Here is a 6,173-nt window from a genome sequence, read left to right on the forward strand (position 1 = left end):
TGGGCTGGGGGCTGCATTTGGCCCGTTTAGCATGTCAAGTGGTACAAAGCTATTTTGGGATCCAATGGAAAATATGGAGTGAGGTAGCCTACATGTTCATTTATACACCATACACATTGGGTAAAAAAGTGTCAAAGGACAAAAATACAGAAAAGGTAAAATAGCCTTCTTTTCCTTTGATAATAATAATGATATTTGTGATAGCAATAATATTTTATTTATTTAGAATTTTTTTAAACTGAAGCACAAAGGGCTTTCCAGATCATGTGCAGAATAAAAAAAATAGAAACCAACCTGCATGACATACAAAAAAATAGGAACATTCGCACATGAATAAGCACTGGGGAACTACACCGGATGTTTCATGTATTGCCTAGTTAAGACCTCACGTAGTAGGCTACAATGATTGAATCACTTTTAGCATTACCTAAGCATCTGTGCTCTATTCACATAATGACTTAATGGTAATACAGATACCACAGACAACTTTTTCATTCACCCCCTCAGCAGTTAACACTGTTGGCTTCTCCATACTTACTTCAACATATTTAGTTCTGATATTTCCGACAACATTAAACAAGCTTTCCTTGCACCACCGTCACAATATTTAGTTTAACTTTGAGGACATCTAGTGGCCATCATTTGAAATTATAGCACTGAATGCACAGTACTTAGAGAGGCCTCCTCAATTCAACAGATATGTTTTGTGTAAGACACATGTCTTACTCATTGTAGTTTCCAAATTCATTTATGTGATCAAACAGTTGTTGAAGTTTAAATATTCCAGTATTAGGATACTCTGACACTGTAGCACATCACCAGTCTGTGATACTCAATCAATTCCTGGCATCTGTGATTCATTGTTGTGATTTTTCACTTAGAAGAACCAATATCAATAACTTTGTCTGTTTCTGTCTCAGTGTTTCCTACATTTCCCAGAATGACTTCGAACAACCACCAGCCGGAACCATAAATGTGTTGAGGTTGAAGGTAAGTTAACTTCATCTTTCAGTGGTACTACCTGCATATTGGTTTGTAAATATAACTAGTTCATTATGTGTGTCATTTAATGCATAGGACTGGTCATAAAATGGACTAATGGACCAGAGTTATATCACATCATATTTTTGAAATTATCATATCTAATTCTTGGGAATCCTTAAGGGTTTATATTCATTTTGGCAAAGGACAATTTCCTGTGTGTGCATGTGTGGGTGGGAGAGAGAGGGAGAGAGAGAGAGATAGAGAGGGACAGGGAGAGAGAGAAATAAGGAGCTGTGTCTGTTCTGGAATGAATTTATCTTTGTATGATTGTTGTACATTGTTGCACAATGTTGAATAGTAGAAAAACACTTTTGATTATAAATTTCAAGGAGACTGACATTTACTGTTAAGTTTCAGTCAGCTTAAACCTTTTTTGTCCAGATGCTCAACTGCCTAGTACCTGAGCTGGGAATGTCTTAACATAAAAACTACAGCACATAAGTGTATATTCTGTATATAAGTATGCCAAAGAAAATCAATCTACTTAATCACTAATAGCTGCATTTATTTAGCTTAAGTAAGCGTAAGTGTGGTATGAGATGTGACATTTAGCTGTACATCTTTTCAGAAAAAAAATTTCAAATTGCATGAGGATGGTATCTTAGGATCATAACAAACCTCCCTGATGTTGAAATGATTTAAACAAACTATATGCCACACAGGGGCAAGTGCCTGCTTTGTCTAATTTGCCCAGTTGGTAATCCAGCTGTGGCTGAATGAACATCAACCATCAATAAGATAGTTAAGTGCAGTTGTAGTAAAGATGCAAATACATAAATTATCTATCAGAAATGATCAGCTATATTTAAAGGAAATTAAAAATGATTTTACAATACAGAGGTTAACTTAGCGTTATTACTTTTTTATTATTGATTAGCCAAATTTGTTTAAATGTATGTCTTTTTTTTAACTTAATCATTGTGAGGATAATGATAATTAGACACTTGAGCTTAGACACCAGTACCATCGTGAAGAACCTGACCTATTCACAAAAGATATGATACTTAAGAAATATGTACCCAAAGTTTTTATTCCACTTTTATATATTTTTCAATATATAGGTAGTTTCAGCCTATGTCGAATATTAGTTACTTTAGCCGTGCTTTAGCTGCCCTTCTCCCTCAATCATTCAGGCAGATAATGCATCCTCCTCTGAAGAATGTATTTGTCATGTATATAATGGCTATGTCAACAGGGAGGCCAAACTTAAACAGGGATACTCTCTGAGGGACACTGAACATGATGCAAAGACTTGGCTACTTGTATGTGAGCCAAGTGATGATATTTTAGCCAACAAAAGCTGAGAGAGTTGCCCTTTCATTCTGTCAAACACGGAAAACTATTTGTATGCCACTCAAGCTGCTAAAGAGAGCTCAGTGTGATGGCACCCAGTCCAGATTCATTTCACTCCAGATAAAGGCTCCTCACATCTTTTTCTGTTGAGAGAGATCTTCACTAGTTTTGTCATAGTTTCAACCACTGTGACTTCATTCAAGTAGTATATTTCCACCAAAAATGAGGCCATTGATACATTTGACCTTTCAACTTCTTTATCTTAAATACAGAGACTGAATTTATGAATCAGAAGGAGCTTGAACACATTCTGAAGTGTATATCACACCTCATGCAAGAGGTCCACTATGATGCACAGGGAACGGATCTAAGTGCAAGAAAGACAGACGAAAGGGGATGGATTCAAGTTACTGTCATCTTAATTGATAAACACACTGGTGAGGAAATGACTTATTGCTTAGCACATAAGAAGCACATATAGTTTGACAACAGTGAAAACTAAGGGTTCAGTTACATATGTTTGTGGTCTATATAAGTATACAATCAGTCATTTATTAATATGATTAACAATAAATGTTATATCAGGATTCAGTATGAGGTGCCAAGGTGGCGTAGTGATTTTGAAATGCAGCAATGAATTAGTTTCAAACAAACAAGATCTGTTTAAAAAATAGAATGTCTAAATGTGCAGAATTATTCACTTACTGTGTACCAGATACATGAAGTCATTCTCAAATAAAATTGGCTCACTTTCTTAGATTCATAATTGAACGTGTTGATAGAATAATGATTTTAGATGAGAACATGCAGGTCATTGTAAAATGTCCATCATCTGAATAATCACTATTAAATGTTCATAATGAAAATTATACATGTTAAAACGAATAAAATTAGTAAATTGAAAATTAATAAAAGTTTGTAAACAAAAAAGAACCAAATCAAATTTAGTTTGAGAAACTGTGAGCGAAGATTCTGACTGTTGTTAACTGGCACCAGAACATATATGGCATTTAATGTGACATTTTATTTGAACACAAAAATGTATTAAATGATTAACTGCAAAACTCACAATAATTTGTTTCTGCAAATAAAACTGCTGTTAAGAGATATTAGTAAGGGTTCATTTTCATAACAGGCTTCTGATTATCACTTACAAGTGTCCATGAGGGAGGACTAAATGTGTCTAAAATAAAATGATTATTGATTACAGAAAGTTACCCCCAAGCCAACTGCCAACTGTAAAAAAGGTGTTTACATTGACCTAGTGAATAGCTACCATGTTGGGCTTACACCTCAAAAAAGGTCCAGCAAAATGTTTCATGATGACTCTCGATGTTTAATGATGATTTTATTTGACATATGTTTCATTGAATCTCTTTAACCTTTTGTATTAATGCTTGGTTTGAGAGTATAAATCTGGCGTCAGGCTATGCACTTGGACATTAATAACAGGCAGGTTTCTGAGAAGGGCTAACGCTGTATTGGACTGCCACGTCTCCTTCATCCCAAGTGCTATTAAGATGCTTTATAGCATAAAGCATCTTGCACTTCTCTTGCAGACTTGCACTTTTGTACATCTGTACTTGGTATGGATTTTCATTTCCCTGTTCTAGCTCTGTTTTATTGTGTTGATGTAGCGTCTTTTTGTACTCTGTTTTACGTGAACCCTGGCTGCAAAACAAATTTCCCCCTTGAATCTTGAAAACAATGTCCTAAGGAGAGTCTCTATGTTCCTGGAACAAATATTTTAGCTCCCAGAAGTTTGTTAATAGGGTAAAACCTCAACACTGATAAAACTAACTGTTAACAAGTTGCTCAGTTACCTTCACATATTCTTTAGATTGTTTTGCCAAGATAATGTGTCAATTTCATGAATATGTAGATGTCCTATAGCATGAGCAGCCATTAACACACAACAAACGGTCAACAGAAAGCTAAGAATTCACATGACCTTCAAAGAGCACTCAGGATTTACCCAAAAGTTGCCTGTCACCCGAGTGCTGTGGTTTGACAATGTCAGTCTGTTTGTGCAAAGTGATGAAAAATTCCAAAATTGTGTCTTTATCCTCTATGTTTGCCAGGTTTTATGGATTAAGATGCTCTCCAGCTGATAAGACCAACTAAATCTAACTATCAGGCATATAGAGTGATGAAAAGAGTTCTGGATAATTGAGGTGCTGAGGCACTCTAGATGATTATCAGTCTCCAATGAAGCAATGTACTATCTCCAGTTTTTGGCCAAAGTTCTCCTAATTACAATTTATCTGGATTGAAAATAAGAAGTTGCCATTCCCTTGCTGTCAATGCACACTTTCCTGTGCTGCTCTCCGAGTGAATATCATAGCATTGAAGCCCAAATTGTGTTGAGCTGTGGCGAGTCACTCCTGTCCGGTTTGCATTGGCCGCTTCAACAAGACGTTTAAGCGGGAAGACCCCGCTGGAACACCTTTGAACAATGGATTGATATAAAGTCACAGTGACTGCCAGAGCTTTAAAGAACTGATGAAAACACCAAAGATAAAAACCAAAGATGCTCTTAATCAGCTGAGACAAACAAGGTAAGGGCTGATTACACCTGATGAACTGTGCTCTGATAATTTAAGAAAAAATACAAAAACCAAAGTAAAAAAAAAGTTGATTTCAAATTGTCAAATTGTCATTAACTGTAAAAGCTGATGATGTTCAACAGGACAGATTGTTGTTGTGTTGAAGCTGGTAAGAAATAATACTGGTGATGACAGACATGTGGAGAAGAAAAATCCATGTGGCTGGAATTTCAAACGGTCAGAGGAGAGTAAATAAACAAGTGCCTCTTTTTGTTTCCATTGGACCTAAAGCGAGAAGTTTGCTCAAAAAATGTCATTTCCATCTCATATTCCATATTCACAGGATCCCTGTGTGTCCTCTGTCTGGTTCACACTGCAGCAAGCCCGTCACATATACTGCCGTCTATACGGAAGATGGGACAGCGAGGACCGGCTAATCCCTTGAAACTGCATGAACTTTGCTTTCTTTTTCTTTGCTCTCTTTATGTGGCTGGAGTCCTGTGACCAGGAATCAAAGTTTGGGGATCAGGTAGGAGGCCGGCAGCAGCTCGCAGCACCACCAAGCAGATTGCCTGCTGCTATGCTGACTGAGGACTACTGCACACAAAGCATGAAAAGTGTGGATTCCGGGGGCCAAGAGCCCGCGTGGTGGGCTCTGCAATCCATGACCGGCCCGGGGAGAAAGGAATGGCTCAGTCAGCAGGCCAGGGCCACTGGAGCGATGAAAAGATAATTCTCCCCCCCACCGCCACTGGACCTCATGCGGCGTCAAACCATTTGTGAGCAGTGACACAGCCAGATTGGGCCGAAAGGATATGAGTGGGAAACTTCAAAACCTGCTCATGTTTCTGCGAACGTGAAAGGATTTGTATAACACATTCAGATTTGATGAACTTTCCCATGTTCTCTCTGGACAGCCCTTTTTTGTTGACATGTTCAAATAATGAATCTCTTATGTGTAGATCCCTTTTTCCCCCCCTGCTACCAAGTCCTGTTTCTAGTTGTCGGGTAGGGATGCTGTGCGGACCATTCCATCGTCTGTCCCAAGCTTATGGAGAACCGCTGACTCGCTGGCTTCCAGGAAACAGGGTGAGTGATTCTACTTTTCCTAGAGCAGCGATCTGCCTTTTTACCTCAAGCTGTCGGGAATTTGTCTGCTGTCAGAGCTAGAGACGCTAACTACAAACTTGATGCAATTACTCCTTTAATTTACCTGTTCCTCAGGACTGAAACTCTGTGTCTGTAACTGACTACGATTATGTGATAAGAGGTTATCACAGGACAATGAGA

The sequence above is a fragment of the Anarhichas minor genome, unplaced genomic scaffold (assembly GCF_050575085.1).
Source record: "Anarhichas minor isolate MPS153535 unplaced genomic scaffold, ASM5057508v1 ptg000027l, whole genome shotgun sequence".
In the NCBI taxonomy this organism is placed as follows: Eukaryota; Metazoa; Chordata; class Actinopteri; order Perciformes; family Anarhichadidae; genus Anarhichas; species Anarhichas minor.